The following is a 19,810-nucleotide window of genomic DNA, read 5'->3' as shown; positions in this document are numbered from 1 at the left end:
TTTAATTTTTGTGTTTTATTCACAGTGGGATGAAATAATCCTTAATTATCTAACACTACTTAAGGGTCAATTTAATTGATATGTAAACATTGGATATATGTTGTCTGCTACACACCTAACTGATTTGTTCCAGGTTTCATGGTTAATGAACATTCAGGTGGATAACTGACACCTGTACTTGGCTAAACTGGCCATTATTATTGTTTTTTTTACAATGAAATAAACTTTAAGATAATTAGTAGCAATTATGTTATTGCTAAAAAAAAGTTGTCTAAGCCATTAAAGATACATGTAACTGGGATTAAATATTACTAGTTAATGTTGTTCTACTTGACTCAGATTATTAGCCCAAATACAATACTAGATTGTGAACCATTATCACTTGTTTTCAGTTTAAATTTGTCCTTGAACAAAAGTATTTGAACTGACATTTTCAAATTATGAGTGGAATTAAGGATGAATCGTTAAGTACTTCTCCATCAAGAATCAGGCAAAATGTATATAAAACGTGGCACATAAGGAAGAAAAATACAGATATTTTATTGCATTAACCAATTAATTATACCAGATAACCACCAGAAATTACCATCAAAGTGTTTGTAAAATTTACCTTTTTAAGATATTGATAGGTTAAATTTAGTTAAAATGCACTACGGAAAAATGGCAGGAAAATTTTTCCACACTTTCCCTACAAAATGACTAAATTGGGGAAAATGATATGCCACCCATTGCCTGATTCTTACACAGAATGGTTCTTAATTACATAAATCTCTCTTAGATTTATTTATCTTAACATTTGTATACAAATGTAATACACATATAACAACATTAATCTTGCTCTCATCCACATCTACCATTTTACATGTATATGTTATATTTTGGTGTGCTTAATTTTGGTACATTTAAGAGAGGCACCAAATTAACCAAAAACAAAACTACAACCAAAATATCCCAATTCATGGTATTTTACATTTATTAATATCCATCAGTAAGTTGATTTTATTGATAGACCAAAAGCATTAGTGTTATTACTGTCACAAAATCACAAGCCATGCACATATAACTTATTTTTTACATTAAATTCTCTAATTCATATGACATAAATTCTAAGACCCCTCTTGAAAACATAAAGCTTGCATGATCTCATTTTCTGTTTATTTTGTCTTATTTCAATTCCTGAACTTAGTCAGTTTTTAAGTCGCTAATAATGTTAGCGACTTCTAGCACTCATAATTTCAGTAAATTAGCGACTTTGAAGAATTCAGTCATTGATTTTTCTATTTTTATCTATAGAAATATATTCAAACTTAGGTCTCTTTTATTTTGGCACCTAGGTAACTTACAAGAATATCACATCCTCAGTTCAAACTAGCCCAAAGAATGTTGGTGCTAAGTGATTCAAAACAGTTTTCTAGGTAAACATTTGGTATAGCCTGATTGAAAAAAAAAATATATATATATCAAAAGCTTTACTTTTCAAAAATGTAATGGGCCATTTAGCAGATAAAGTTTTTTTTTTACATAATTGTTCAATTTTCTTTTACAACATTTCAAATAAGTTTTCAAATCTCTGCATAGAAATTCTTGATGCGTCACACACCATAATCATCATGAAGTTTCATTACTATATCAAGTTACTAAAATTAATATAAAACTGGCGGGAAATGTACTGCTATTGAACTTCCATATACTGATATCAGCATGCATGAAAAGTTTTATACAAATCACTTTTCATACATTACTACCACAAGAGAATAACTAACCAATGAATTGTAAAATGACCGTCACAACACATTGCATCATATTAAGAAAACTATTTCCTAATTCATGATTTTATTAATGCACGAGAAACTTTCTTCACTTCATGATCTAAACCCATTACACTTAAAGAGGAAAGACGACAGTTAAATTGTGAGATGGTCAATGAATCAGCTACATGTCAAAAAGGAGAGCAATGACCATATTACAACCAGTAACACTTAAATTCTATATAGAAAAGAAAACTCCTTGAAATCTATAAACTTGAACTGATTTATCAGTATAATACCTTTTTGTTTTTTGATATTACATTTAGTGAACCTGTCTTAACCAATCCCTGAAAAAACCTGTCTAAACAAGACACTTAGAAGACCATTTATATCAGTTTATATAATTTGAACCTGTGTAAACCTAACAACTGTCTAAACTGAACAAAGTCTAAAGTCCTAATAGGGTCAATATAGACAGGTTTCATTGACACATGTTATCCACAGCAGAAAGTTCAATGACCTGTTACTTACCAACTTGTATCATTCAGTTAAGTACAGCCATATCCAATCATTAGGCAGATGTTGTAGAAATAGGAATAAATGTGGATTTCTAGTCTTGATCCAAGGAGACAGAATGCAACAATACACCAGATCAAATTAATATTTAGCCACAATATAAATATAGTGATAATAGTTCATAAGTGAGAATTAATTTTAGCAGGTTATTGATATTTCATTAAGGTTAGAAACCACTAAAGCTTCAATGCTAATTTCACAACATTCAGTAGCTTCTCTAGACTTTACCTTAACTTTAACCTACAGAGGATATATATATCAGCATAATTCTACATATGTCAGCTCACAATCCACAGAATGATATGTGGGGTTAGCAAACTTGCAGTGCAGTACTGGTCACCAGAAGTGAAAGGTCTATAAATAGCATGGGAAATCCCAGTGTTTACTCAGATCGGAGTATATTTAGAAATCATTATGGAAATAAGGCTATACAGCACAAGAAAAAAAATGCACTTTTAAAATGTACAGAAATGTTTTTCCTTTTCAGAGGTAATTTCTGCGTAGAACTATTTTCGTGTACATTCCAGATGCTCTTTTGTTGAATTGGTAGTCTGTAACCTTAATTCCTACAGTTTTGGACCTCACTTGCCTTGGAATAATAAATTGTGTGGAGATTTCTGGGTGTTGTATGACTATAAAACCCAAGAAAACTGGAACACTACTAACAATGGCTCTTAACAGCTAATTTTCTTGGTAATATAACGCTTACGTTTGACATACATCACAACAATTATTATAGTCTCATAACTACCTTCAATACATGTACAACTTCTCATTTCTTTTTTTGTTGTTGACCAAATATGGTCATAACCCTAAAAAATAAATCAAAGTCTGACCCTTGTGGTATCCTTGTACTATGCAGGTCTTTCATTAAGAGGTGGTGCCAGGTACTTCTACCCTTCTAAACTACTGAAAGGTACCTCCAGAATTTTAAAATTTCATACATTTTTACTAAACAAAATGATGAAAAGTACCACCTACAAAACCAAAGGTACCTGCATTGCAAAAAAAAATATAATGAAACTCCAATGCCTATTCTTTACAGACATCAGTATGAAAGCAGCACTAGAAAAACTACCAAACTATCATGTTACAATAATACACCAAGTTCAAGTGCACTTAAAATTAAATCATGTTAAATCCTGGATACCTGTATCTGACAGACAGACATGTTGGATAGTTACACATACAGACAAGCTGATTCCTAAATATACCTAAGGAACTCTATTTGTGGAAGGTACAATAAAGTTCAACCAGGCATAAATTTGTAACCTATTTGATATTAATAATCCTTTTAATATTTTAAATGCAATACAAGTACTTCTAAACTGGGTACATAAGTCCTGGAAATTCCATCAAAAGTAAACCTGAATCACATTTTTTTTTACAGACTACTAGGCTATATAAACTATTGATGTTTACACACTTATTCACTGGCAAAATCTTGTGTCATTATCCAACAGTTTTAATGAACAAAAATTTAGAGCCGAAAACGCACGACAAGATACTGATTGTAAGAGAGTTGATGAGATCTTACACTATTTACCGTTTCTCATTCTGAATCAGCATTCCAGATTTCAAATAGTCAAGAAGGGTTCGAAAATTTTAGCAGATGAAAAGCTCATAATGTTCCAAGCAGATTTTTAAAAGGATAGGGTAATCCAGGATAAAATTGGAATCTAGCATGTTAGAGGCAAAATTGTAAAATCCATAACTCAAAAATGCAAACTATATAAAATTCAAAAAGGAGCTTACACTAATAGAAATAGACTATTCAACAAAGTTTCAAGAAAAAGCATTTTCAGGTTATTGCACTGATATGGGAAATCTCCTCTTTTTTTATGAATAAAGTCCCAAAACTCACAAATGAAAAATCTAATAAAAATCAAAATTGAGCTCTCATCATGCAAAAGAAACAATTCACTAAAATTTCAAACACTACTGAACTATAGTCTGAAAACTGCAAAATTTCCCCTTTTTTATGAATGAAGTCCTATAACTCTAAATCGTAGAATCATACATTTCAACAACTAAAAGGAAGCTTTTATTAATATGAGGAAACAATTCACCCCCTTTTTGCACCAATGAAGTCCTATGAATTAATAAAGAGCTGTGCAATTAGTGCATGATACGCAAGAAAATGGAAAGACTTCTTCCCTTCTTTAAGGGAAAAGTGCCAATTTTTTTTAAAACTAATGGGAGCCTGTGACGATGGTTACAAAGAGTATCTCAAAGTTTTGTGGCCTTGGCTAAATAATTTTTTCAATTCAAGTGCAAAAAAGGAAAAACCACCCTGCTTTTTTATAAAGCATGTGCCAAAAATCTAAAATGTGAAATTAAAATTTTATAGAACTGAAATGGATCCTAATACAAAGAATACCTCAAAGTTTTGTGGCATCTGTTTGAAGTGTTTTTCAGTTACAGTGTGAAAATAGAAAAAAAACTCAAAATTGAAAAAGTGAAATAAAAATTTTACAAAAAATGAATAGGAGCCTCTGACCATAGATAAAATAAATATCTAAAAGTTTTGTGGCCTTTGGATGAAAGCAGTTTTTTTTAAGTTAGAGCATGAAAACCTAAAAAAAAAAGATATCACAAAATAGAAATGCGTTTTGGAGTTATTGTACAAAGTGTTGCTAACAGATGAAAAGACAGACTGACAGTGGTATACCATAATACTTCCTGTCAAAATTGACGGTTGACTTTTACAAAAATTGAAAGGAAGCTCACATCAATCAAATCAAACAATTCACAAAACTTCCAAAAAAAATAGAGGCAGCATTTCTTAGTTATTGTGCAAAGAGTAAACGACTGATGGAAAGACAACGGAAACCATAATACGACTGATGGTAAGACAACGGAAACCATAATACGACTGATGGAAAGACAACGGAAATCATAATACGACTGATGGAAAGACAACGGAAACCATAATACGTCCATCTTAAATGATCACACTTGTTTTCTTGAAGCAACAACCACAAAAAATTATGAAAATCTGTAAAGACATAAATAACAAGGGCCATAACTTCTAAAGAAAAAACAAATCAGATTCTCATAATAATTTGAAAAATGTAACATGGTATAGAATGACCTAGTACAAAATTATTTTGCTTTATATAATATGGCAGGTTGCAATAGCAATGACTTATCCATTTCTGGTTGGCTTTTGATACAAATTTACAATCTAGAAGATCATTTCCAACAGCTGTCTATTACAGTAAATGAAACTATAGCTTGAGGTCAATGACTCTTTTTACAACTGGGTCTTTGAAACTTTATTAAGAATTTGCTTTCAGATGACCATAAAAATTGTTCTAAACTGCTAAAAAATAGCAATTCGGGGAATACATTTTAAGAATACAATGCGAAAACAAGCACTATTCTGTACTAACTGTAAATAAAACTGATATAAGGTTCACATATACTTGGGACACTGCCATAAAACTGATATAAGGAGCATGGGTACTTAGGACAGTGACATAAAACTGATATAAGGAGCATGGGTACTTGAGGTAATGACATGAAACTATGGAGCAGAAGTACTTAGGACAATGACATAAAAATGATATAAGGAACTGAGATATTTGGGGCAATGACATAAAACTGAAAGGCACAGGTATTTGGGGCAATGACATAAAACTGAAGGGCACAGGTACTTGGGACAATGACATAAAACTGCAGTGCACAGGTACTTGGGATAATGATATAAAACTGAACAGCACAGGTACTTGGGGGAATGACATAAAACTGATATAAGGTGCATGGGTACTTGGGACAATGACAAAAAACTGAAGGGCACAGGTACTTGGGGCAATGTCATAAAACTGAGGAGCACAGGTACTTGGGGGAATGACATAAAACTGATATAAGGTGCATGGGTACTTGGGACAATGACAAAAAACTGAAGGGCACAGGTACTTGGGGCAATGTCATAAAACTGAGGAGCACAGGTACTTGGGGCAATGATATAAAACTGATACCAGGAGCATGTGTACTTGGGGCAATGTCATAAAAACTGAGGAGCACAGGTACTTGGGGCAATGATATGAAACAGATACCAGGAGCATGTGTACTTGGGCAAAGTCATAAAAACTGAGGAGCACAGGTATTTGGACATGACATTAAACTGATATATGGTGCATAGACACTTAGAGCAATAACATAAAAATGATATAAGGGGCACAGGTACTTGAGACAATGATATAAAACTGATACCAGGAGCATGTGTACTTCGGGCAATGTCATAAAAACTGAGGAGCACAGGTATTTGGACATGACATTAAACTGATATATGGTGCATAGACACTTAGAGATATAACATAAAAATGATATAAGGGGCACTGGTACTTGGGACAATGTCATAAAACTGAGGAGCACAGGTACTTGGGGCAAGGACGTAAAATAATGTAAGGAGCACAGATACTTGGGACATGACATAAAAATGATATATAGAGCACAGATACTTTGGACAATGACATAGAACTGATATACGGCAAAAAAAAATATACAAAAACTACCAGTTTTATACATTGTAAATTTCGATATGCTGTACATGTGTTAAAGGAGTAACCGCTCATCAGCAGCATTAAAATCAAATACGTAGGAAGATCATAATCAAAATATTGATTGAATACAAGTAGTACTCAATATTTTTAAATTTGGAAAACTTCAAGACTTCATAAATAGGGTAGATGAAATAGGATATAATTCGTGATGCTGGTGATACATAGTGTAAACCAGCAGTTTTCTTCTATAACCATGATTTCTTTTCTCTTATCCATGTCATTACATTTAAGGAATAGACTTGTAACTTGAAGATTTGATGCGGCCTGCAACATGTATGCCACCATGTTGGGCAATATTATAGGGGTGCTCTGGCTTCCAAAATTCTATCGCCAGAAAATTTGCCACCTGCCAATTTTCAAAACTTGGGTGCCAAAATAATTTATTGTATTTTTTAAGATATGACACTTAGTTAGTCCACTGATGAGTTATCTTTGTCAATTCAACAAAATAACTCCTTCATTCATGACATACATGTACCCCAGATTCACTCTTGATGCATGTATAAAGCTGGTATTTAGCTCTAGTCTTAGTCAGGATCTAAATCCATTCGTCACTTTTTATATGCAAAATAATAAAGTACTACTCCAGAAACAGGTGGTTTATTTCTATCAAGGACTTTATATTACTGTGCACATATGTTGACCCTTATCCTTTGTGGTCTAATTAAATTTATTTAAAAATATGATTTGATTTTTTATCTATAAATTTTCAACTAACTGGATTCTTTTTTCATGTGATAAAATTTCTAGCAAACTACCATGGACCATTAATAATGTCCGTTTTAAATTATTCCTTGTACTCCTACTCGATTTTAGAATCACTATTACTTAATGCAGTTAGTATTACATTAATTACATTTTGGGAATCCCTATTCTATTTGTTTACCGATTTTCCTGCCAAAAAAGTGTAAGCAAATGTCATCCATATTCTTTTATCAATTATTGCATTTCGAAGTGTTTTTAAACACTTCCTGATGGGATAATCATTGTTAATTGGATTAAATTAATTCTGTTATCTGGTAAATCTGATTCTGATTGTATCATATGGTTTAAAAGGTCTGTGATGCCTGTATGTAGCCATGTGCACATGGCCATGATAGTGTTTACCTTTGACCAGATTCTATTTTGGCATCTGAATGACTTCTCCCATGATGATATTGTGAGTCCCGATCACTTGGTCTAATTACATTTGATTGGTTTCAGTTGTAAATTGATTATGCTCATTCAACTCTGACCAGGTGTCAACACAATTGTTTAATTAGAGAGAATATCGGTTGCTGTCAAACTTTTTGTCAGTTTTAATATACAAAACCAAGGTGCAGAGAAATCGCCAAAAGGTTATTTTTGTCGTCAGATCTAATAAAAATTGCAAATTGCAACATTGGCGTAACCCTTCTCCGTATTCGTTTCAATGCCAATGGAGTGATCGTAGGGAACGTAATATAACGACTAGATTATCTGGGTAAATATTGGAAAAGCCCAACGTGATCCATGTATGAAAATGCCAGAACGAGATCTGAGTAACTCCGGAATTTCCGATTTTTGCCGAAAAAATGCTAGGGTTGGCAATTCGCCTTTAAAAAAATAGGGTCGGTCAGGAAACCAAAAAACACACTTATTTTTTTATTTGGCCTAAGGAGCACAGGCACTTCAGACAATGACAAACAACTATGGGACACAAATACCTGGTACTTGTGGCAATGCCATAAAACTTGTACTTAGATAAATATAATTTAAGTTAGACCTTGCATTTTTTAAAATTATTTTTGTTAGCACATAACATCTTGTCACAGTGACCTGTATCAATGACCTTAGTACATGTACATGTATAACATACTGGTATATTCAAAAGGTAAAATGTACCAAGATTCTGAATGACGTGACCATTACTCATCTTTTTCAATCTATCTTTAGATGTTGTTTTCTTAAGGATACTTTCCAAAATCTTGATTTCGCCACTGTGTTCACAATTTCAACTGGTCAACTTGTTATAATTTAATTCACATGTGAATATCTTACATGATTAAGAACATAACAATTATTCCATCATCAAAATATCCCATCACTGAATTCACACACATTGAAATATGATTACAAGGTGAGTACTTTGGAATGGTTTTCTTCTTCGCACTTGTGTGCCCAAAATAAAAACACCACGAAAATGAACTGATAGGGGGTTTAATCAAATGCAATACAAGGTTTAAATGACTTTGTTTTCTTATTCATTACACAATCATCCTTGAATAAGTTTTACCGAATTCAAAATCTCATACAATATGCCTATTCAATGTTAATCTCAGTCCTATTCAATAGAATAAAACGGTAGATGGCTTTTTGTAATAAGATATTGTATACACCAAGTCAAAATACAGACTTGGGTGTAATTCTACCTAACTATAACCGACATTCCCAGTTATAAGCCAACCAGTTGTTTTTAAATAGATATCTAATTAAGCCATTTAAATGCACATAAGAGATTCGGGTTACGAAGTAAAAAAAAATGTTTTTGTCCTAATACCAGGAAACTATATGGTCACGGCCAAGTCATTGTTTAAAATTTTATTGCATTCTTTGATGTCAGCTTAAATTATTTCATGACAGTTGCCACTTTGTTATGCTATTTTTGACAGGTCAATGTCACACAAGGAGTTTCGTTCTCTTCTCTACAGGCAAGAAATCCTTGTCTTGATATAAATGTGTAACAGCAGTTGAAATATTTTAAAAAAATTATGATGACCTCATATAATAAAATAATCATATTTCATTCAATACAGTAAAGGTCTTACCATTAAGTACAAGAAGGTCAACTAGTATTAATACTTTTGTTTGTTTGTTGGTTGGGGTTTAACGTCCGAGCAGCAATATTTCAGCTATATTCAGACAAAGAACATGAAATGGATGATAAAATGAACATGAAATGAAAAAAAAGGATGGGTCACAAGGATAATAGGGTCGACAAATTTTGATTGCCACTGGAAAAAGGGGGGATGGGTAAGGTCGGGCAATTTAGCCTCCTGTGGCGGAGCGCAAATGTTCCTACTCCTATCGAATACCACAGCAGGGTTCTTTAACGTGCGAGGAACGTGGCATCTTTCCCAACACGGTGCACCACTATGGTTTGCGGTCAGGTTTTCCGTATTATAGCCTGACAACCCCAGCATGTAACACGCCAGGGGTACCCCATTCCACCACCTGGGGCACACATCCCAGTTGCTCTGTGGGCAGAGCGCCTAGCCCCTGGCTAGGTTTCTGAGCACTATTTAGTTGCCTTTTACGACAAGCTTAGCGCTGCTGCAGGCCTATTCTTTTAACACCCGGACCTGCACGGGGCAGTATTAATACTATATCAATTTTCTTTTAAAAATATTAAATTTCTCCATTATTTTCTAGGATTGTGGTAATTTGGGGTTAGAGCAAATTTCCAAATTAAACAGCCCATAAAATAATAAAATGCTTCGCTGGACACAACTTTATATGATCACAGAGGTTGAACACTTAACAGTTGTGGTAAGTATGACCACACCATTCTAACTTGAAACATCTCAGAATTTTGATTCCGATTAAATATTTGATGAAAATAAGAATGATGTTTGTCATGATACTGAACATTTGAACATTAATCGTGATTTTACTGATGTAAACTGAATAACATACTAAAAGTGCAAAAACTCATTAAAAAATGCAATCAACAGACATTTCCTAAATTTGCACCAATCACAGATCTTTCGATATATGTACATATATGACTTTCTGGGGCCATAATTTCATGATATGTCAACAGACTTTACTGAAATTAGTACCACCAATAGATATTGAAATACTGACAATTTCATCAATTTCCATTAATCATCAATCTGGTTTCCTTTTCTAGATAATAGGCACAAACTAACAAAAACATCAAAAATAACACTTTCAATGACCATAACTTCAAGAAGTCTCAACAGATTTCCCTGAAATTCGTACCAATAATAGATATTTGAATATTGAACATTTTAACAATAACAATTATCACCAATCTGCTTTAGTTTTCTAAATCATAGGCAAATACTTTTAAAAACTTCATTTTTAAGGACCATAACTCCAAGAAGTGTCAACAGATTTTTTCTAAAACTTGTACCAATAATTAAAATACTGAACATTTTATCAATTTACGTTAATCATCAATCTGCTTTCGTTTATAAATATTAGGCAACAACTGATAAAAACATCAAAAATGATACTTTCAAGGGTTTTAACTCCAAGAAGGGTCAACAGTTTGTTCTTAAATTAGCACTAATAATAAATATTGAAATACTGGACATTTTATCTATTTACATTAATCATTAATCTGCATTTAATTTCCAAAGACTAGGCAAAAACTGAAAAAAAGATAAAATTAGCAAAAAAGGGCAACTACTCCAAAATTAAGAAGATCGATTTTCTTGAAATTTTCAGGGAAGATGGATCTCCTTGAGCCAAAGAGTCTCAGATGTATCAGATTTCTTATATACAGTAATAACCTTATGTACTATTTTTAGTAACAGTGGCCATGTTTATTGGTGAGGGACCATGACGGACAAAATTCTGGGAGTAGACATGTCAAGGATGATTGTCATTAACTTTTATCAAATTCTGACCATCGCCATGTGATGAGAAAAGCTGACATGGCTGACACCCCACATCAATTTTATGCAGGATACCCCAAGGAATATTCATACCAAGTTTGGGTCCAATTGGTCAAGTAGTGTCGGAAAAAGATTTTTGAAAGAAATAACATTAAAAATAGCAAAAAAAAAAAAAAAACAAGTCAAAAAGGGCAATAACTCTAACATGGCTTAACAGATCGAAATGAAAATTTAACCACAGATAGATCTCATCATGCTAAACACTTTTATCCATGTCAAAATTCAGCTTAACCTTACAGTTTTTGAGATACATGCGAAAACTACTGTCTGACCCCTCCATTCAATTTTTAGTAACAGTGGCCAAGTATTTCGACGGATCAAAAATCCCCACATCAGTTCAATGCAGGATACCCCTAGGAACATTCTTACAAGTTCGGTTTCAATTGGTCAAGTATTGTCAGAGAAGAAGAGTTAGAAAAATTGTTAACGACAACAGATGCAAGTATTGGCAATAGCTCATTTGGTCTTCGGCCAGGTGAGCTACAAAAGTGTGGAAAACTTGAATTTTTGAAAGTTCACAGGCCATAACTCAGATAAATTATTTACTACCTATCTTAAATACTGTAGAAGGAGACATCCGTAGTAGACATGTAACCTACTTGCTCAAAATGGTGACAAAATGACTACATAGTCTAACCATCCATGAAAATGTCAAATATTGATAGAAATCAAAAGCTTGATAAGATGCAATCTTCAATCAATATAATATCATTCTGTAAAGTATCAACTTCTTAACCTAAATAAAGGAGGAGTTATCTGGAAAAGATGTGTACACTTTTCCCTGAAAATGGTGACAAAATGACTCAGTCCATCCTGAACAGGATTGACAGACAGAATTATTGACAGGAGTAAAACAATATACCTCCCCCAACTTAACACTGTGGGTGCATAATCTGCAAGCATTAAAAAAAAGAATGGAAAACTTAAATTTCAGTAAATTTTTCAAAGTTAAAGGGCCATAACTCAGACAAAAATCAGTGAAGCGGAATAAAACGTAAACCTGATCTGTAACTCATCAAGGTTGTCTTTCATACCAAAAATCATCTTTATATCTTCAAGCGTTCAGAAAAAAAGTGTGAAAAACTTCCAATTTTTTTTCCGAACTGACAGACAGATGGACAGAGTGCCAATCTAAAGTCCCCTTCAGCTAAAGCTGGTAAGGGACTAAAAATTAATCCCACTTTTTCTTTGGATGTTTGGCACTTTGTGGTACAATATCACAGAGATCTCTAACTTTCAAGATATAATGAAAATGCTTGCTTTTGGCTTACTGGTATTTTAAGTCCTAATCCCTAAAGATTTACTGTCACAAACTCAAACATTGGTCCCTGCCTTACATATTTATGGTAGGCACCTTGTACAATTTCAAAAAGATTCATATTTTTAAAGTTGAGCTTTTATCTGCACATTATGAAATGCTTGTTTCTTGCTACTCTTTTGCCCTCAATTCCTATATAATTCAATTGACAATCCCTAAAATCAATTCCAGCCTTACTTTTGTGGTATGACATCTTGTGGTACAATTTGAAAGCAATTTACTCACATTTACTCAAGTTATTGTCTGAAAATCATGAAATGCTTGTTTCTTGTCCCCTTTCAGCCCCATTTTCCTAATTAGTTACAGTCACAACCCCTAAAATCAATCCCAAGCTTCCTTTCACAAAATGGCACCTTATGGAATAATTTCATAGTGTCATAAAAATCCATAAAATCATAGTCAAGCCAAAAAGCCCCCGAAATGGTCATAATCTCTTTTTCAAGTATCAACTTTTAATAGGGAACAATTAGTTTTCATTCACTACAAACTGTTAGTATACTAATATATGTTAAATATCTGTTTGCAGTTCAGTTGTGTGTGTATTATATTATTTCCATGCATCTTGTTAGAATTTATCTGCCAGTAGACTTCTAAAACTAAGCAGAACATGCTGCATACTTTGTTAAAGAAAAATTTCTTGCCATATGTTATTTAATTAATTTCATATTTGGTACTCCAATAATCATTATGTTTCACAAAAGTCCCATAATAGGAGCAATTACATAACATTACATAACTAAACATATTATTGGGTTTTCTATTTATATCAGTAACTATTATAACCAGTTTATTGCACATGGTTGCATGGCCATCCAATAAATAAAAAGAGTATTTTGTATTAAACATAACACACTTTTAATAAGCCTATAAATCAAGTTTGGCAATGGAGTCATTTAATTGGATAACTTGTCTAGTTGGGATTAGATATTATTTCACATATCCAGGGATCCAAATTAGAGGTATTTCCAAGATCCAGAACCTTCCATTTCTTACCTAGGTCCTTTTCATTTACCTAGATCCTAGACCTTAAACCCTTTTCATTGAGACTTTATAAACTTTTCATTGATTTTAAACTTGGAAACCCAGGATCTTCTACTTGACAATTAATGAAAGTGAATGTGAACCCCAAATGTCCAAATAAAAAAAATGATTTTCAACAAGACACATACATGTCTGGACCTGCATCACCATCATATAACAGTCAACACATAAATATCTTCAATATGTATACAAGCATAGAGCAAGTGAAAAATTCCTGAAATAATTTACACTGAGCAAGTGAAAAACCTCCTCAAGTAATTTACACCGAGCAAGCGAAAAACTCTTGAAGTAACTTACATTGAGCAAGTGAAAAACTCGTTAAGTAATTCACACTGAGCAATCGAAAAACTCTTGAAGTAACTTACATTGAGCAAGTGAAAAACTAGTGTGTGGGGTACAATTTCCTATAGTAATTTAGTAATGATAGAATACAGCTTTGAAAAATTTTCCAAGTTCAACAAGATGAAAATATAAGGAGCACATTTTCAATATGTGTATAAACACTGTGCAAAGTTTGAATAATAATGGGTTGATATTGTTTAAGTGTAAGTTTTTAAATAACCAGGCAAATTGGGAAAAATCAGAAACATGCATGTCAAAACCCTAACAATCTGACAATACAATTTCACTTAAAGATGCTTTCTAAATTTGAAAAGACAATTAGTTGATCTCAGCATCACTGGGTTTGCTCATAAACTTTTCAATAGAATGTTAGAAAAATGATTTCAATGAAATTATAACTCAATTTACCAAAGCAATATGGAAAATCTTGTCTTTTTTCCTTGATTTTGATGGCACAGATATTGTTTAATTCTAACAGAGAGAGACACTTAAGGAGGTAGACCTAGGGTAAGGGACATAGCTCATGAAGTCAGTGATATGTTTGTATCATATTCAATTTCACCAAAGGCTATCAAGCTTTCATTTGACATAGAATGAAATTAATCTAAGTAACTTTGATGCTTACATGACACTGATGTAAAATGCTGAATACAAACGTTCTGATGATTGGTATGAGTTGTGTCCCTTACCCTAGGTCTACCTCCTTAAGTAGCACTTAATCAAAGTACCCATAGGTACCATCCAAAACGTAATGTGACCAAAAATGATTACGTGCAACATGGTAAAAATTTAACAAATTTCTCCATAATAAATGTATATCTACAAAATGTACTTATACAAGGTGCAAAGTTTAAATGTTTAATACTGGTAATATGTTTTGAGTTACAGATTAGATAGTATGTCATCCCTACGACTAATGGATTAATGGACAAACCTATGTAGTTGAGCGACTACTAAACCTACATTCACTGTAATATGTTTTGAGTTACAGATTAGATAGTATGTCATCCCTACGACTATTGGATTAATGGACAAACCTATGTAGTTGAATGACTACTAGACCTACTTTCACTGCAATATGTTTTGAGTTACAGATTAGATAGTATGTCATCCCTACAACTAATGGATTAATGGACAAACCTATGTAGTTGAGCGACTACTAGACCTACTTTCACTGTAAGTGATGCCTTTAAAAATAAGGAAATATTGCTTTTACTTCTAACATGAAAGTTGTAATTTCAACTGGGCTAAATGTAAATTTTATTTGTCCCTGAGCATTGGGGTAATTTTTAATGTCATACAGAAGAAGATCCCATGAATGAGAGCAATTGCAAAAGTAATTTTTCAACGAGTCCATAATGAATAATGTGAGCCAAGTTAGGGTTACAATCCACAAATCTAGCAATATAACTCATATTGATATGAAAGAAATTTTCCATACATATAAACTGATTTAATTGTCAGTCTTTGTAAGAATCAGACAGTGGGTGAAACATGGTATGAAAGAGTAATCAAGGGAACCAAGGTAAGAGCGGTAATCAAAAGAATGTAATCCAGCGACAAAGACCAGACATGGAAAACAGACAAACACAACAAAGAACATAAAGTAACAAAGTAACAAAGCAAATGAGCAACCCATCATTCTAATAGTTTAAATTTGACTATTTGCACCATCAGAATCAAGGAAAAAACAAGATTTTTTATATCATGTTGGTGTATTGAGATATAATTTTATTGAAATGCACTGTAAATGAACATTTCAAGGGTAAATAACTCAGTCAAAACCTCATTTTTCTAACATTCTATTGAAAAATTATGTGCAAATCCAATGATGCAGATATCAAATAATGGTTTTTTTTCAAATAAAGAAGGCATTCTTAAGTGAAATTATATTGTCAGATCAGTGGGGTTTTGACATGCATGTTTCTGATTTTTCCCATTTTGCCTGATTCTTACAAATACTTACACTTAATTGTAAAAGGTGATTCTTAAAAGAAAATTTACAACTGCTTTTGAAGGTTTTGTTAAGTTGTAAAAATTGTGAAATTATGGACTGTAATAATACAACTGATTGTGTTCATTGAAATGTGTTACTTATTATATAGATTACAATGCCTGTTTGAACTTTTCAGACTTTTAGTTTTCAGCACTTTGTTCCACATGAAATCCTGATGATAAAAAATGAAAGAATATTGTTAATTAAAAAATGTATACACATGAATGATTAAAATATGGAAGGAGCATAAATACTATTGACTTAAATTATCAGAGTGTATACTGCATAAAATGTTTGAGCTGATGATTAATTCAAAACCAATTGCCCAAAAGAGCACAAATCATACCTTATTATAAAAAAATTTACAAGTCACTGACCTTCGCATGATGATAAGTAATTGTAAAATGCAAATGGGAAAATAAAAATAAGACAACACAACAACTTGGTAAAAGTGGGCAAAAAAATAAAGAAGAATAAAAACAGAAAGACAATTGAGACATCCGAATCTAAAGACATGGTAATTATGTGAAAATAAAACACAAAGCTCATCTGCTTTAATTTTTTGCCTTTCAAGGGTAATAACTCTAATATATTGTCTGACAAATTTGGCTCGAAGATTTATTATGACTTATAAAGATCATATCATCAATTGAAAGTTTCCTTTTATCTATTATAGTCTTCGGGATAGGGGGTGAAAACTGCTAAAAATATCATTTTTTGTCTTTCAAGGGCAATAACTCTAACAAAGAGTCTTCCATCAATTTTCATCTCTGCACACTTTTGTAGGCCTTATCATAAGGATCATTTCAGCAATTGAAAGTTTCTTTCTAACTATCAAAGTTATAAAGTTGGCTTAAAAATATAAAAACAGACACAATTTTTCTTTCAAGCTCTTTAACTCTAACAAAGAGTCGTCTGAAAACTTTGACCCAATGCGGACTTCTGTAAATCTTATAATAGGATCATTTTGACAACTGATAGAATTTGGCTTAATCTAACAGTTTTTGAGATATATGTGAAAAACTTCTGTCTGACCCTATGTTAGTAACAGCAACCATGTTTTTCAACAGAATAATAATCCCCATGTAAATTATATGCAGAATACCCTGGGGAACATTCATACCAAGTTTGTTTCTGTTTGGTCCAGTAGTTTCAGAGGAGAAAATTTTCGGAAGAAATAACATTAAAAAACGGGAACAAAATGTCGAAGAAGGGCAATAACTCCAACATGGCTTAATTGATAAAAATGACAATTTGACTACAGATAGATCTCATCGTGCTGAACACTTTGATCTATTTCAGAATTTGGCTCAACCTTACAGTTTGAGAGATATATGCAAAAAACTTTTGTCTGAGCCCTGCATTATTAGTAATGGTGACCATGCTTTTCATCAGATAAAAAATCCCCACATACCCTTTGCAGAATACCCTAGAGTATTCATACCAAGTTTGGTTCTGATTATTCTTGTAGTTTCACAAAAGATTTTTGAAAGAAATAACATTAAAAATAGCCAAAAAAACGTTGAAAAGGGGCAACAACTCCAAAATATCTCAACAAATTTAAAAGACAATTTAAACAGAGATAGAACTTATATGCTGGACACTTTTATCATTTGTCAGAATTTTGTTAACTTAAAGGTTTTGGAGATATATGACTCATACAAGAATTACAATAATATTTTTCTTTTGCTGCTGAAGTGGGCACCACATGATTGTGGTTATTTATTCATAGACCGAAAACAAAATTAGTCATTCTTTATAATCTAAGAATTATTAACTGGCTTACATATAAAAAATTTGCACATTATGTACTTTTTTAGTATTAAGAGCGCAATATGCCTCACTTGGTGCAGCTTGATACGACAGCAAAGGTCAGACCATGAAAATGGGGCAAGAATTGACACACCATTCAATTTATATATAGTTCTGATTTTGTTTGGGATTAAATATTTGACAAAGGAAAATAATTTGATAAGAATGGCAGTGATCACTTTTAGGCCTCTTGTTCTTCAATGAGCACAACCCCAAAAATCAATCCAAGCCTTCCTTTGGTACAATTCAAAGAGATCCAATCACTTTCACTTAAGATAATATCTGTACATCAGAAAAATGCTTGTTTCTGGCCCCTAATGGACTCCTTACTCCTTATCAGTTTATGTCACAAAACCAAAATTGATCTCAGTGATCCTCTTGTAGTAAGGCACCTTGTACTACAAAATGCTTGTTTGTGGCTACTTTATGAGCCTAATTTATGGACAATTTAAGTCAAAACTCCACAAAATCATACACAGGCTTCCTTTTGCTGTGTGACACCTTGTGGTACAATTTTAAAGAGATCCATCAACAATTAATCAATTTATTGTCTGGACATCATGAAAATGCTTGTTTCTGGCTCCTAATTCCTACACAGTTCAAGTCACAACCCCCAAAAACCAATCTAATACTTCCTTTTGTGGTATGGCACCATGTGGTAATATTTCATAATGATCAATTCACTCGTACTCAAATTATTGCCCAGACATGAAATGCCTAATGATAACAAGGAGGACAACAGTAAAATACCATCATATGACCATTAATTTAAAATCTCTTCAATAAAAATAAAATCAAGTGTTTAGAATTAAAGGTTTAGACAAATATTTTCCTGAAACATTGTTATAGGGTGTATATTGTGGTATAACTATTGTTGGAGAAATCTGTTTTCTTATGTAGGGATGCCAGTATTATTTTAAATAGCAGGAAGACTAATGAAAATTTTGCAAGTGTTTATCTATTTTGGAAAATAGAGTAGCCATCAAAATTTGAGCGAGTAAGCATCCAATTTTGCCAATTGATGGCTTCTACTGACATCCCTGATTTAATGATAAAAGGTATAATGAGGATGGATATGGTGAATATGTCAAAAATACAACTACCCCACAAGGATAAAAAATGCCAGCTCAAGGCCATCGATGGATCTTCAATTAATGATGGGGAAATCCACACACCACAGGGCAGACTGAAGCTGTCCCCAAAACAACATCAGTTATATAGTGGCCCCATATACTCCAGCAGCATTAAAATAATAAAACAATACATACAGAGGCCAGAAATGAGTTTGATTAAAATGTTGACTTCTGCCCGGTTTATCCAAATTTATAATGAAGAGACAATATTTTCATCCTGATATCACAGATGATTTTAGGGAAGTACAAATATTGCTAAACTAATCGAAGGCACTCCACTTATTAATGCATACCTTTACAGTTCTTTAGTATAAAAAGGTGAATATATATGTCTGTGTGTAAATAGTGATCTGTCAAGATCAAGTTCACATCCCATAAAAATTCTATGTATGTCAGTTTTTGAATTTGTTGGTGTATGGATTTTTGACCTGTAGAAATCAAGTCAGTCAGTTAGAAAAATAACAAGAGGCTCCCAAAAGCCTGAATCAATCACCTGCTTAAATTTTTGCTTTCAAAGGCAGTAACTCTAAGAAGCTGTCCAACAATTTAGACTCAAAAAAAGACTTTGGTAGGACTTATCATAAGGATCATTTCATCAACTGAAAGTTTCTT

At 32.7% G+C, this 19,810-nt stretch overlaps 1 protein-coding gene across 4 annotated transcripts in view; it reads right to left on the bottom strand.

Moving 5' to 3' along the window:
* The window catches only part of LOC148611271 (uncharacterized), a 48,491-nt gene that overhangs the window by 12,811 nt on the left and 15,870 nt on the right, over window positions 1-19,810 (bottom strand). Inside the window, exon 2 of one of the 4 annotated variants that reach the window (XM_088591667.1) lies at window positions 16,368-16,425. The exons of 2 other annotated variants lie outside the window; for them this stretch is intronic. The gene's annotated coding sequence lies outside the window, so the exon portion shown is untranslated. Of the gene's footprint in view, window positions 1-8,911; window positions 9,165-16,367; window positions 16,426-19,810 lie in introns of those variants that run through there. One more of the 4 variants, XM_088591668.1, reaches the window with a different exon arrangement.

This window comes from Perna viridis, chromosome 7 (genome assembly GCF_037379345.1).
Source record: "Perna viridis isolate PV_CMFRI_1.1 ecotype Kerala chromosome 7, ASM3737934v1, whole genome shotgun sequence".
NCBI classification, from domain to species: domain Eukaryota; kingdom Metazoa; phylum Mollusca; class Bivalvia; order Mytilida; family Mytilidae; genus Perna; species Perna viridis.
Note: the sequence above shows the minus strand (reverse complement) of the source record. Positions and strands in the feature narration are given on the sequence as shown.